Here is a 16,313-nt window from a genome sequence, read left to right as displayed (position 1 = left end):
CCATTGCTACTCTTGAGTATATGCATGAACAATCGGAACAAATCCTGACAAAACGCCGGATTTCAACCAGTAACCATTTCCAAAGTGGCACACTGTCCGCACTGCTCTGGTTTTAGTCTCTAGGATACTGTTTTTCATTTCACATTTCATCATTGAAAAAAAAAGACAGGATTCAAAATGCTGTTTTCAACATTATAGTTAGTCGAATTGTTTTTCTCTCAGTTACCTTCTTCAGCAAGGTTCTTAGAATAGAAGGCATGCATGACATATAACAAGACATGCATGACATATATCAAGACATGCATGACATATATCAAGACATGCATGGCATATATCAAGACATGCATGGCATATATCAAGACATTGCGCTTTGCCCACCAGTTAGCCTCTATAGGCTGGCTTTGATTTATTTGAACGGTATTTTACGCCGAACACATCTGCAGGTTGCTGCCGGTCCTTCCTATATACGAGTTGGGAGGAAGCCAGCATCAGATAGACTTGAGGTCACAGTGATTGGTTAAAAGCTAAAGCCTCGTCCAGACTACTCAACATCACTCAATTGTTGTTGACTCAACAGGAGTCAACTTGAAGTTGAATCAACAAGTTGAGCCATGTTGAGTAGTCTGGACGCGCTCTTCAACTTCGTTCAAAAACACCCAACACCATCCAACGATGCTGAATCGGAAATGTGCTCGTGTATTTTTTTAGTCAACCTGATTGAAAGTAGCCAATCAGCGGGAGTGTAGAAATAACGTGACCGTCTTAAGGCCAGTGACCTGGTCAAAATGGTGGCACCAAAGGCGAAAGAGAGAAACTGGTCTCATTATGTCACAGTTTCGTTGATACAGGAGTATGAAAAATACTCTTGGGTTTACAACACTCTCTCTAAAGATTATAAAGACAGGTTCAAAGGAAAATCATTGTGCCTTATGCATTGGAGAGAAAGTTGGGAATTTCTCGAAAGTTTGATAAAAAACACACAGCTCAACATACGACAACAGTGTTGGACAATGTTGACATATCTGATTTGTAGTGTGGACGTGATATAAATAAAGCGTTTTTATTTTTGGATGTCCCAACAACTGACTACAGAATTACATAAAACAGTTAATATCCCTGTAAAAATATTTTCAAAGTGTCGTGTGATGAGATTTAAAAATTTCTTTGATCACAGATATGGATCAAGTGGTGGTTGTGGCTGATATCACGAAACAACAATACTCACTTGCACATACACACACAAAAAGCATTGGCTACAACAAGGGCTTTGTTGTCAGAAAAAAAGAATCAGTAGAAGTCTATTTTAAATACAGGTGTTCGAGACGTGTTGGTTAAGGACTAGGTACTAGAAGAATTTCTATACACAGAATGTACAAGCATTGCCGGCAGAAATGTTTTAATGTACTGACAGTTTGATATAACACACTGATTTGGAGCGCGCACAAAATTATGGTACAGGACATTTCACTTGGTTTTCAAAGATCCATTCAGCGAGCGAGAAATTTTTTTGGCATGATCCACAGTATGATCTAGAACAATGATCCTAGAGCTAATATAACGAATATGTGATCTACGATCACATGGTCTAACGTCATGTGATGATAGACTGACTTGGACGAAACGTCAGTTTACCACAGCTAGCTTTTCAGAGCTGTTTCCAATGACTGTTTCGGAATATTATTCTGTTTACAAGATTGTGTTTTTTTTAACGACACTACTTTATTATATTTCATTTCTCCCATATCCTTGTTTTGTGGTTAATGTTGGTATTTGTTTCAACTGATAACAGGCATATGTGGATGAATATCGGTCTTCGAGTTAAGTGGCCTGAAGTATCATAACTGGAATTTTTTTTTGCAAAACTTGTACCTGAGGCAACCGGATTTCTGCCATGGGAGTGGAGACGCAGTAGGCTTCTCTCAGTTAGTCTCACGATAAACGACACAGACACTGGGTGCTAAATCATATCTTCTATAACAGGATACATCATTTCATGACCTTTCGTGCACGCAAACATGGGACTAGATGACAGTCGCTGTTACATTGAGTGTCTGTGGGAACGTCCTGGTCGTAACCACGGGTCGTCGCGGCCGGTACAGTACATGTGCCAAACCATAGCCGGAGATAGAGACTTAAAACTGTGAACGATTCCTGTCATGTACGGCATTTGCCGTAATGTCTGTAAAATTTGGACATCAAATTTAGGATTTTAAAGTAAAACTATTACCGCTGGAGATTTTATAATATTTTGGCAGTTATACGTAAACAATTAAGATAACGAATAAACAGAATAAAAAATAAAATCTTGAAAGTCATGATTTGACCTTATACGTTTTGTTTATCTTTTTTGTTGCATGATCGTTCTGCATAAGTTGGTGAAATTGAAATTTTTTGTTACGCATTAGATATATTTAAAATAAGCGATAAATTTTGTTTCCACAATCTAACAATGGCGAATAGACGAATTAGAAGAAGTTTTAGAATGACATAAGAGACTATTACAAGTTCTTTACGATGTACATGTAGGCTATACCTATTTAGTGAGAAAACAGGTCTTGCACACCTCTAGCGCAAAAAAAGATAAACAATAAGTATAAGGTAAAATCATGACTTTTAAGACTTTATTTTTTATTCTGTTTATTCGTTACCTTAATTGTTTACCTATAACTGAGTGATTTATTCATTTACATGCACTTAAGCGTTCATTCATATCTCACATCGATATCGACTCATTGTCCTTTTGTTTATGCCGTCATATATATGCACGCTGTAGTGCATGTCCATAACATCAATTGTACAGTATATAGACACAGTATATACACATGCAGAAAACCAGGGCAGCAAGAACGCAGCATCTCTTACCAGGGGTTTTCTCTCAAAGCCTTGACCCTAGACTAGGGTAACAAATGTACGTGTTTTAGTGGCTGGTCAGCAGTATACCCCTAATAGGGCACTTTACAAACCAGCAGGCCATGAATAAATAAGCGTATAATATATTCCACTTAATAATGAAATGTTTATTTATTTATTTATTTGATCGACATTTAACGCCATACTCAAGAATTTCTCACTTATACGATGAGGATCAGTTATATGATTTGAGAAAACCGAAAAGCAAAATGAAAGACCTTCTCAATTCTTGGATACAGATCGAGGATGGAAACTCAAAGAACTCTAATTTATATATCCGGGTATTCAACCTGATGAAAAGATCGAGTTATAAGATCTCTCTAGACATAGTATATAATGTCAGTGATGGTGTGAGATTGAATAACCACAATGAAGTAAAGCTGTGTTGTGCTGTTCAGTTTGCAACAACAGTGGAAGATGGGAATACATGCAAATGTTCATCTCCAGGTAATTGACGCGAAACACATACAACGTGAATCGTAAGTTTTCCACAGCATTTAGAAAACATCCACATGTGATGGTGCTACATAGACAGCAGATAATGTATCAGGTCAGATACACATTATATTTGTCATATTAGGATAGGACTTTGAAGTAATGTTCATCTCAGCATTACATCAAGGCGGTTTTACAGCTTCTGATCGGTTGAAAGTGATTGCTTAAATGTTACAATAAAAATCGATTACATAAGGACGAAATATGCATATTTAAATAACAGCCTTAACGTCCAAAATCGAACCTAAGTTTGTACAGCGAGGTGATTAGATGTTTTATACAAATCCTCTAAAAAGATGACTGTTGTCATCATTCCAGCTGTTGGTTTTCTTGAGTGATGGTGTAACAAACGCACTGCAGTGAGGCAACAAACGCGCTGAAATGCCACACTGCTCAGCTTCCCATAGTCTGAGTACACTGATTGTCGATTGAGGGATACTTGGACACGCAAAATTCATGGTTGATTGATACGAAACTATAAGCCTATACAGTCAGAGATGTGCGCTGCTGTCTAAATGGTAAAGAACAGATGGCGGCGCGAATGAGCGCTCCATTGACATATATATATATAAATCTACCTGATCAAATCCATGTCGTATATGCAACAACTCCTCTTCCCATAGATGCACACTATTTTGAAGTTATAAAAAAATTACAACGGGGCTGGTATATATATCTATATGTTGAGCAGCTATGAATATAGCTTATCCAAATATTTCTCAACCAACAGTCAGTGTACTGGGTCTAAACTTCCCCACACTCTAAAATGGACCAAACCGTGACGTCACTTATGTGACTGCCAAAACGAGATAAAAGACATCGGGTACTTGACATACAAACCTGAGTTTGTAGGTAAGAATCAGTAGACCGTAAAACATACACATTGTTTAGCAGATATTATCGTAAGTACGATCTAGTATTTACTGAATGAATGTACTCTAAGCTGACGTACTTGTCAGCTTAGAGGAAAACAGGGGAGTTGGCTGTTTTCTAGTGATAAGAGGCCTTTCCATGGCAGGGACATGTACACGAGTTGCAGGTTCGGAACCGGCCTTGGACAGGATATTTGAAATACACTTCTTGTGGCCTGAAGCCTTTGTGTCAGTGAGCGGGCGACGGCACTCGTGTGGCGTGTTGTGTTACGACACATGTGGCATTGTTCATCAATAGCTTGCCGTAAGTCGGCGGTTAACCTCATCGTGTTCATGGAAACTTTTGGACAAAGAACAGCAACAGCAACAAAATAAAATAAATAAATACTAACCAGTGTGGTACACGTTCCCTCCATCGCCATAATAATACTGATAGTAATCAAGTTTTCTTTCCCATGTATGGGACAGTCCTATACCAAAATACACTATAAATTACGTACCAGAAATCGCTTAAAAACAATCTATGCCTCGAAGCAGACATTTGCATACCAGCCATCAACCAACATGGACGTTCCAGGGCAATATGGCCAATTCACAAAACGATGTTTAGCACAAATCACCACAGAGCTAAGAAACTATATAAAGTACGAAATTAGGACGAAATCATGCAATGAGAAGCAGTCAACAGTTTTCAAAGATGTTGGAAAGACGAAAGGAATATTCTAGGCGAATAAATAAAATCAGTATTTGAATCGTGTACCATGCTAGTACATAATTTGTCGATTATAAAATTCGTACATGTATCTCAGTTTCGCTTTGTTTATTTATTTAATTGATTGGTGCTTTACGCCGTCAGTTTCGCTTTGATTGCAACAGTTCCTAGCCCCAGGTTAAGCGGAAGTTACATACTATAAAAGCTAATTGTAGTGCTAATTAACACTATAAAAGCTCATTTTCATACGCCACATATTTATAGATCATTTCAGTTTCACAATATATGGCTGTTCATAATATGGTAATTGTTTTCAACGAAATGTTTTTCACCAAAATGTATAACTACCCGCTACTGCTAACTGACAGGTGGAGATTGCTCCATTTGCAGAGGGTCACATTTAACGCCATTGATAGACAATGTGTAACATCACATTAAATATGAACTAAAGCTTCTGCTATTATACTTTGACTTTGGAGAACTGCATTAACCGCTGTGTGTGGCTAAAAATGTAAATATAAAATATAACTTAATACCAGTATTAGCTAGTACACATTCGAACTACTGGGCCCAGAAGCTAAGTCGAACTTAACGATTGGTGACGTTAATTGACGCGGACATTTCTCATTTTCAGGCATAATGACTAAGACCGAATTTCAGAAAAGTGAATTCAGAGCTAAAGTTAAACTTTAGTATATATTACTAATTTTATGGTCCCAAATACTGAAATTAGAATACATGTACATTCGTCAGAACATCATATCCATTACAGGTACAGACGGTTTTAATTTTGCTTGTCGAAAATCACGTTTCAAAATTTTACTGGCAAAAGCAACTGTGAAATCGACTACAGATCTAATTATCTCAAATATTTCAAAAGATTTATTATCCATAGTTACTTTGCACGTTGAGAATGTTTCTATATTGTCCGACAGACAACGTTATAACGCATGCATGGTACCCTACGATATATAGGTCTACGGTACCGTAATATTGCTAAGATATATAAGAGACTGGATAGCAGTTCATTCATGGTATGTCTCTGTCACAAAACGTAGCACTAAATTCGGCGTATGTCATTTATTCACATTCATATTGACAGTTATTTAGGACCTACTAACATATGTACGTGTGTCTTCAGCTGAGTGTACATAAATGAAACTGTTACTTACATTTTCTCTCAAACATTTGGACACTCATTAACGGTGTTCAACATGTACACACAATTAGGTCCCTTTATATACGTACGTATAGCCATTGCCCATAAGTAGAGGTCGCGGACTATTTAACGATTGTTATGCCACTGGCTTTATTTGCTTTCAGTTATTTGAAATTATTTAGTTTTATTTTCGATTTATTTATTTATTTATTTATTTATTTATTTATTTATTTATTTATTTATTCACAATCAGCAATAACCCATTTATAACTGGTATGATAACGATCATAGAGAGCAATAGGTAATACAAAGTAAAACAGGTCAATAGCTAGATATGTATGTACGTTGCCTTCAAACGCATGCGCCGGTAACAGTTAACTGTAATCTGTTGTGAGATAACTGACCAATGTTGTTGCAGGCGATAGTTTAAGCGCCTTCCTTTTTTTTTTGCCAAAGTCAAAGTAAAGAAAAATATAGAAACAAAAGGAGCGATACCATTGGCCCAGTATACCTGATCCACTGAATGGCATATCCATGGAGTACAAGTTTGGAGTGGATCCAGTAAACGTAGATTTATTAGGAACTTTGGCACACGATAGAAGAACAGTAAGAAGACAATGGCGGGACTTGCCTCCGCGTGCGCTATCATCTGACAGATAACACAAGTGTGAACAAGCTCACACAAATATGTACAGTCTGGATTAACGTCACTTTGAGGGCATTAACCGATTTACTATAGGCATAAATACCTGTGTAAATACCCATTTCGGATCCAGATGTCCCAAGGCAGTAGAACTGCATGGAATTCGTCAGTCCTTTTCCGTGCTGAATGTCGTTAGGGGGTTCGAATCTCACACACACTTAATTATTCGTCAGCAGTTTTTTTTTCGTTCATGATGTTTTCAGGATCTTTACAAGAATTTTCACTTCCACAAAATCGAAACAAGGTCACATTGCACAGTACTAATTATGTTAATCCACAAGCAAAAATGTGCAGGACAAAGCAAGTAAACTGCAAAGTACTCACAAAAGCAAATGCACCATGTATTTTACGTGCTAAAGCTGGTGTGTGGCAAAATACCTAACATTACCCGATCTATCATCATGACAACATGCTCGGTGTTGTCTGTACTTTCGGAAGACTTGGATATCAATGTGACCAAACACAAAGGGCACACGAGCTTGTTGTGGTTACAAATACACATAGACACAGACATACACATGTACATATAAGTGTGAAATTCTACCGAAGAAAGCCATTTTAGACCATTTGCATTTCAGTTCGATACACCATTTATTTCTATACACAATGTACAACCGCCTTACTGAACATCCACGTTGTGAGAAGTGAACCGTCAGTATAAAGATTTGGCGTTCCTCTTGGTCTCCAATATAACCCTTGACTTTGTTATATGTACATGTACGTTGGAGAGGAGAACCTATTGTTTACTAATTGTTGAGGGTCACCATCGTTAAGTTAGGAAAGTATAAATATGAAGCATACAAGTCCATGTACACGTATCGCCTATCGCGCTGGAATGATTTCCATTTCAAATGCTTCCAAGTCGATACTGTTCAATTTGGGGGAAGCTCCAAGTGCTTTATATTCTACTAGTCTGAAAGGTGCGTAGCCTATTTCTGACTGATATTTGTAACAATAGACTGTTATTTCCGTGCGACCAGACACACTTTCCCGTGGCTAGGTCGACCATATATAAACAATAGCTGTAAGGTACTCAGTGTAGGTCACATCCTGTGATTAACATATGGTTAACATATGCCAAGGTAACATTATGTAAGCAACTGTGTTAGAGTTCCATGTGGCTAACACACTGAACTGTGTTAAGATAAGTAGGACGCAGAATAAGGGTGCATTTATTGATTTATTTATGTATTCATTTATTTGATTGTTATTGAACTACCAAGTAAAAAAATCTCTTATACTATATACATGTATCATGGTTAGTTTTTAAGGGTGAAGTTCCAGGAAATAAACATCGACCTTTGGGACACCATTGACTAACTCTTTAACATATTAATTAGTAGATGACAAGTGATCGTGAACAACTGCCGCAGAACAGCGTAAATGCCGTCGACCACTTAGTGTAACCAAGGGCTCACGAACAACGAGTGCAGAAAAAACTAGAAATATCTTATACAAGCATCCACGAACACGGCTACGACGTGATCCCGAATTAGTGGTTCATGTCTACATATACCCACATGTATAAAGGCCTATATTCATTTGTGCATGGTCCTCCATGGCCGAAGGGTTTAGTATGCCAGCACGGCACATTGACCCAGGAGCCACTCACCAAGGCGGTCGCTTTGAGCTCCAACTCTTGCTGGCTCCCTCTCCGGCCGTACGTGGGAAGGTCTTCAACAACCAGCGGATGGTCGTGGTTATGCCCGATTACCTCCAATCATAATGCTGGCGGCTGTCGTATAAGTGAAATATTTTTAAGTACGGCGAAAAACACCAATCAAATAAATAAATAAATGTATTAAACATTTTAGTATAATGCAACTGCTAATTAATAGTCATAAATCATAAACCTATGTACTTACATATAAGGAAATGAAACGAAATAAAGTATGAAATATAAACTTTGGGGTTACACATCAATTGCTGCTTATCAGTTTGTATTATTTTGTGTTAATTTACAATGTACGTTCCACATCTAGAACATTTCAGGTTTATGTGGTATGGATGGTAGTGGGTCTTAGGCATGCAGTCGCTTGAGCCAAGAACCTTTTTATGGGCTATAGGTTTGCATTGTGTCGATTTCCAGCTTATTTTGACTGTATCATTCACGATGGTGTCCAATTAAAACAGACCACTTTCAGTGCTGTCGTATTTATAACACTACCTCACTGAATCATCATGCTGGAACTTATAAAGTGAATTAGATTGAATACTTACATATATAGGTTGACTACATATCGTAAAAAATATCATCTGGTCTATTTAATTAAAAAAAAACAAAAAAACAAACGCGATATGTTCCTTAATAACTCATTTCTAGTGAACTAGGTCCCGCACAAATAGACTGAGAGGTTTTCAAGAGCAAGTACAAATATAACTCAAAGCACGCGCGGAACGGCTGATTTTAAAATTTGACACTAGTGTAATATTTGCTTTATTTGTACATCGCCACGATTCCACTATAAAAGAGCAGAATGTAGGTTATGCTGACAACCGTGAAAGCTACACTAGGGTCAAGGTGATGGTCTTATGAAACATTACCATAGTCTGGGGCTAAGGGCAAGATTTAAACGAGGGCCCGGGGCAAGGCGTATTGACCTGGTAAGCCTGAGTGAAAGCGTAAAGCAGGAGTAACGATCTCCTCAAGCAAGTTTTACACCGTTGAGTAAAGAAGCACAGAAAATTCCATGGTTATCTGCTCTGCTACAGATTTATTTAACTTCTTTGCACGGTTGTAATATTAGTTTGGCGTTTAAAACATATTTTGGTTGATCTGCTGATTCAATGGCTCAGAACTTTATTTTGTTGGGAAAATGTTGCTTGATTCGTCCCTCAAACGTTTACTTTGTTGCTCATAGTCGGTAGAAAGTTTGTTTCAACCGCTGGCGGAGGTGTTTCAAAATTTACTTTGTTGCTTGGTCGTCAGAAGAGTCACCCAAGAGTAATTTAAAGTTTACTTTGTTGCTTATAAGCGGAAAAACTTTACTTGATTCATAGGTTGCTGAATGGCTGAAGGTTTACTGATTTCTTTATTTGTTCGGCAAAGGGTTTGCTTGATTAATTCCCCAATAGGAGAGTTACAAGTTTTCATCGTTGCTTATATAGATAGGAAAACTCAGATAGGTAGGAAAACTTAATACTTGATTCATGCATTGGTGAATGACTCAAAGTTTACTTGTTTTATTGTTTGATCGGTAAAAGGTTTGCTTGATTCACTGATAGGAGGGTTAAAACTTTTCATTGTTTTGTTTTGTCTGTAAAATTTTCTTGTTTCATATGTTAGAGTGTATAACTGGGTTTACTTGTAGTGTTGTTTGGTTTGCAGAAGGGTTACAGGATTCGCCGACGGGTGGTGCAAAGTTTACATTGTTGCTTGATTCACAGGTTGGTTTCTGGCCCAAGGTTTACTTCCAGTGTTGCCTGGTTAGCAGAAACTTTGCTTGATTCAACGAGGAATGGTTCAAGATTTAGGTCCTTTGTGAGAATATTCACTATAGCTGATGGCTCGAAAACTTTTACTTGGTTATACTTGGTCTGGAAAAACTTTGTTCGATTCACCGGCCGGTAGTTTACTCTACTTTAATATGAAAGACAATTGAGTAAAACCAGAGCAGTGATAGCAATGACTGTACAAGTTGCCAATGTTCGCACGTAACCAGTGAAATTACGGCTTCCTGGCAATTTGCATCACTTGGAGTTTCGTTCTTTTTTTTGTAAGTATTAACAACGTATATGTACATCCCCTATAATACCACAGCATAAGCAGAGATAAGTAAAAGAAAAGGCACTGTTGTAATATATTAGACGTCTGTGGTCTAGCATTTAGGCTGATAAAGGTTTGCTTGTTTGGATCTATGAATGTCTGTATACACTTATTCAATAATTTTAGTGTCTGTGAATTTTTACATATACGATGATGGCCAGCATTATTCCGTTGGATATGCCAGACATACATAAGCCTACAACAGCCAAGACTGGGTCAAATTATATTAAGAACATAATAAGAATTATATTCGAACAACCGGTAAATTCCGGATATGATAACAAATTATCATATCAGCCGTGAAATTTTCGTATCACGTCGCTAATCAGCAACCACTCAGACAATGCCAGTCGCTCAGTCTTGGAGGTGACGTTTCTTTTGTTTTTGTTTTTTGTTGTTGTTGTGCGGTGTCATATATTTAAAATCCTGATTCCAAAGGTCTACATGTAGCTTTCAGTATAGCGTTATTCTGCACGGGTAAGTACTGCAGTATAAACGTGGCGTCCATCACCCCTCTAGTGTCCATGTCTTTAATTGTGTACATTGTGCGACAGGTGTGTATAACTTAATCTTAATTGTTTGCCATATAATCAACATATTCCTTTGCGAAAAGATAGAATACAAGTGCTCGACCTCAAAGGTTTGTCGTCTTTCGCGATAACCAGTAACGCGAGTGACCCAATTCTGTACTCAAGCGCCCATCGTCTGTTGCAAGAAACCGTAAGACCTCACCTGATTCTGTAGTCAAGTGCTCATCGTCTTTTGCGACAACCCGTAATCAATCAATTTAACGCTGGTAATCTTTTGCGACATCCCTTGAACACTTGGCTTAACTATAGTCATGTGCGATCTATAATTGGTCAAGTGGTAGCTATAGTCCTCTTGCGTGACAACCTCTTATACCGCGCGCTCAGCCATCCTACCTCCTATATATGTATACATGTACGTGTACGTAAATCGCCTTTTCATTGGGCATCGATATCGTTATCCACGTTTTCATGAAAATTTTATCTGCATGATCCATCAGTCCAACCCATAGTCGGAAATGATGTTAAGTTTCAGCATCACACGTATCTGCCGGGGTCACACGTACTATACCACAGTATCTGCTGGCGTCACACGTATCTACCGGCATCACACGTACTGTATCACAAGTATCTGATTACACGTATCTACCGACATCACACGTACTGTATCCCACGTATCTGCCGGCATCACTCGTACTGTATCACATGTATCTGCATCACACGTATCAGCCGACATCACAAGTACTGAATCATACGTATCTGCCGGCATCACACGTACTGTATCACACGTATCTGGATCGCAAATATCTGTCGACATCACACGTACTGTATCACACGTATCTGCTGGCATCACACGTATTGTATCACACGTATTTGCCGACATCACACGTACTGTATCACAGATATCTGCCTCACATGTATATGCATCACACGTATCTGCCGGCATCACATGTACTGTGTCAAACGTATCTATCGGTATCACACTAACTGTATCACAGATATCTGCATCACACGTATCTGTTAGCATCACACGTACTGTATCACACGTATTTGCCAGCACCACACGCATTGTATCACATGTATCTGCATCGCACGCATCTGTCGGAATCACACGTATTGTATTACAGGTATCTGCATAGCACGTATATGCATAACACGGATCTGCATCAAACGTTTCTGTATCAAGGGGTTTCACATTTATCTAATCTGTGCTAAATACTGTCCTATAAAACGCATCATTATCAGTTGTGGTCTACTTTCAAACGGAAGAAGCAAAGCTATACCTAATTTTACTTTGCAAAATATATGGGTTTTCTGTTATTACAAAATATATGGGGATATACTTTAATAAGATATAATTATTAGGCCTATTTTATGCAGTATACTGTGCTAATTACATTGTGCTAATTACACTGTGCTAACTGCACTGACAGGGCACACAGCGGCTTTCTCACGGGCATGTACCGGTGACCCTAAGTAAAACAGCTGGTTAGGGCAAGGGAAATGCGGTCAGTAAGACAGATACGATAAACCCACACCAGTAACCACTGAGGATTCTAGTCAGTACATAGTCACAGACTCATTACGTACATATATCTACATTCTGACCACAATTATTTCCTACTGGCACAATATGTTTGTTATGCGCTAGCACGTGTATCACTCACCTCTCCAGGCAGCGGATCTGGTCTGTGTGGCCACTTATTCCAGCCGTCACTCTTCGGACGCTACTGCATGTGGCGAAATGAGACCTGCAGATCGACCTGCAAAAGCGCAGTCGACCCACATGCGAATCACGTGATGGGGTCCCCTCCGACCGACTATTATAAACAGACAGAATAACCTTTCTTCAATGAGTGGCATAATTTCATCGCTTGTCAAGTTGGAATGGGTCATTCTTACCAAATATCTTATCTCTTAAGGCGTTCTTCGTAAAGTACGTGTAGGCTAAGTTTCGGAGGACCGTGTTCTACGTTGTCTTTCACAAACGTCTCTGAGAGAACATGCAGTACTACATGCAGTGTTTGAATGAACTGATTAGTGTTTTGCTATGTCACACTATGATTAGTGTTTTTCTATGTTACACTAAATTAGTGTTTTCCTAATTACAATTCCTAATGTTAGTTAATTACACTCAGTACTTCGCATTTCACTTACCTCGTCCTCACCATGCACTCAAGATTAACCAAAATTCTGTGCTCGATAAAATCAATCAACCCCCCCCCCCCCCAAAAAAAAACAAACAAACCAAAAACAAAAACAAAAAAACAACAACAAAAAAAACAACAACAAAAAAACAATCAACAACCCATTACCAACTGACGAAATCAACGAATCAGTTGATTTACTCGATACTGTTCTTTGGTCACGAACTAGATCTTGGCAAAATGGAATGTGATTTCCACCTTCCCCAATGCGCTCTGTTTGAAAAGTCGACTGTGTGAAAATCGAACGAGAAGACGAGCTCAGGTGCATGCCAACGACTGGTCGACCCCGTGAAAGTGTGGACAGACGAGCTCAGCCAGATGGCAATGTTTGGTCGACTTTTTGAAAGCGGGATGAGAAGACCAGCTCAGGTTGCAACGGCTGGTCGACTCGTTGGAACGGAGATGAGAAGACGAGCTCAGGTAGCAAAGAATGGTCGACTGCGAAAACTTGGCGAGAAAGCGAGCTCAGGTGACAAGGAGTGGTCAACTTTGTAAAAACGGGGCGTGAAGACGAGTTCAGGTGACAAGGACTGGTTGACTCTTTGAAAGCTGAATGAGAAGGCGAGCACAGGTGGGAAGAGCAGGTCGTCTGTGAAAACGGGGTGTGAAGACGAGCTCAGGTGACAAGGGCTGGTCAGCTCTGTAAAAAAAGAGGTGAGAAGACGAGCTCAGATGGCAAGGAGTGGACAACTCTGTGAAAACGGGATGAGAAGACGAACTCAGGTGGTAAGAAGTGGTCTACTCTGTGAAAACGGGGTGTAAAGACGACCTCACGTAGCAAGGAGTAGGTCGACTTTGAAAACGGGATGAGAAGACGAGCTCAGGTGGCAAGGATTGGTCAACTCTGTAAAAACTGGATGTGAAGACGAACTCAGGTGGCAAGGAGTGGTTGACTTTGGAAACAGGGTGAGAAGATGAGCTCACGTGGTAACGAGTGGTCAACTCTGTGAAAACGGTGAGAGAAGACGAGGTCAGGTGGGAAGGACTGGTCAACACTGTAAAGGGTGAAAGAAGATGATCTCAGGTGGCAAAGACTGGTCGACTCTTCGAAAACGCCGAGAGAAGAAGGGCTCAGGTGACACCGACTGGTCAACTGTGAAAACGGGGTGTGAAAACAAGCTCAGGTGACAAAAACTGGACAGTACTGAAAACGGTGAGAGAAGACGAGCTCTGGAAACAAAAACTGGTCATTACTGAAACCGGTGAGAGAAGACGAGCTCAGGTAACAAAAACTGGTCAATACTGAAAACGGTGAGAGAAGACGAACTCAGCTGGCAAAGACTGGTCGACTCCGTGAAAACGAAGTGAGGTGTCAACATAGACTTGCCTGAGTGAGAAAACGAACTGAGATATCCAGAACGAGCCTATAACGAAGCAAATGTTATAGTCAGCACAGCGTCTGTCAAAGTATTGAGTTCAAAATATCTTTCAAACGAACTTCTCGGTAGCCGTTGGAGTCTGCCCCGTGATGAACCCGTTTAGCATTCAAGAGCTGTTCAGCACACTTTGTAGATATAAGTGATTTTAGAGACAGTGCCTGTGGATATGCCGACGTGAATACGACATTTTACCATTCCCTCTCGACCTAATCCACTTGATCTACATTTTAATCCGTACATTGGATGTTTTACGATACGGTCGACAACAGCCGGTGCGAATCACAACCATCATCCATGATGACAATGACAAGGCACTACCCAAATTTACAAGCAATCCCTTGATTTGATTTAATGTATGGCATTCACAGAAAAGGAAACAACATATTTCGCCAACTGTGAGACAAGCTTAATGAAATAAAATCACCACCCACGTAGATCCTTGATTCAGTCTGCATGAAATGCGGCACTATGTGGAATTTTTCACAAGATTTTATACTGTCACTCAAGAAAGCTCACATTGTGAAAGTCATAAAACATTCAACAGCAGTGACCTTCCATTTTACGAATACAGGCCATGCGTTTCAACATATAGACATTCCTGGATATACCTCGCGACTGAAATCCGCTAAGGAATGGTGGCACCAATGAATGTGCTAAAACGGGCCGCACTTACACATGTACCTCGATATGTTTGCACACGAATAGCTACGTATCCCAGTTTTACTGGCCTCATATGGCCTTAAACAATTATCGAAGATACAATGTGAAATTCATTGCCTGTTTCACTGTCACGCAGTGTCACTCTGTAAATTATCAACGAGATATAGAATTGGGATACAACATCTCGGAACAAAAAAAAAACATAAAAGAAGAACAGACAAACATTGCTTAATTTCTAACAAATTGCAATGTTTCTGAATTAATCTAAACATTTGGAAAACGCCAAGACAAAGTCCGCAGGCCTGTACTGAAGAAAGCGTCAACATTCAATCTTCATACTTCCGAAAAAGATAGCATGTAAGGGTCTACCATAGTATTTTCAGCTAAAGAATGACCGGCCGATGTTTTGAAAACTATAGGCCTTATTAACTTACGACGTAAACTGACAAGTCTGAAGAATACATGCATTTCGAAATTCACAGTTTCTTGTAGAAATATATGCATGTACATGTATATGTCAGTACACTAAGCAAGTGGAACTGCACGTGCAGCTGGCGCGAGGTACTGTGTGGCTCACCACCGTGCACTTCCGCACGACTGCCACAAAATACAGTGTACCATGCGGTTGACCTACAGTACAGTAAGGTTCATGAGTGCACTGTACCGTGCTCTTGCGGGCATTGACTGCTCGCAAGCAATACGAAATTGACACACAATATAGATCTATGTAGCAGCTTCTACACAGAACGTCAACTGCCTAAGATTGTTTAGTTCTCTGAACAGTACCGCAAACGCTCACCACCCCCCAACCCCACCCCACCCCCGCCCGTTCCGTTCAGTAGCGTGCTGTCATAGCTTGTCAGTGATGGCAGCGGTATCCCGAAGTGATCTTACACTTACGACAAAATTTCAAATCGCTTAAA

General features: G+C 39.5%; 1 protein-coding gene across 1 annotated transcript in view; it reads right to left on the bottom strand.

The window, feature by feature from the left end:
• Nucleotides 1-12,865, bottom strand: part of LOC135475904 (solute carrier family 2, facilitated glucose transporter member 1-like) — a 51,502-nt gene extending 38,637 nt beyond the window's left edge. The window contains exon 1 of the mRNA XM_064755856.1: nucleotides 12,812-12,865. The gene's annotated coding sequence lies outside the window, so the exon portion shown is untranslated. The remainder of the gene's footprint in view (nucleotides 1-12,811) is intronic.
• Nucleotides 12,866-16,313: the final 3,448 nt, after the last annotated feature.

Source organism: Liolophura sinensis, chromosome 9 (genome assembly GCF_032854445.1).
Source record: "Liolophura sinensis isolate JHLJ2023 chromosome 9, CUHK_Ljap_v2, whole genome shotgun sequence".
Taxonomy (NCBI): Eukaryota; Metazoa; Mollusca; class Polyplacophora; order Chitonida; family Chitonidae; genus Liolophura; species Liolophura sinensis.
Note: the sequence above shows the minus strand (reverse complement) of the source record. Positions and strands in the feature narration are given on the sequence as shown.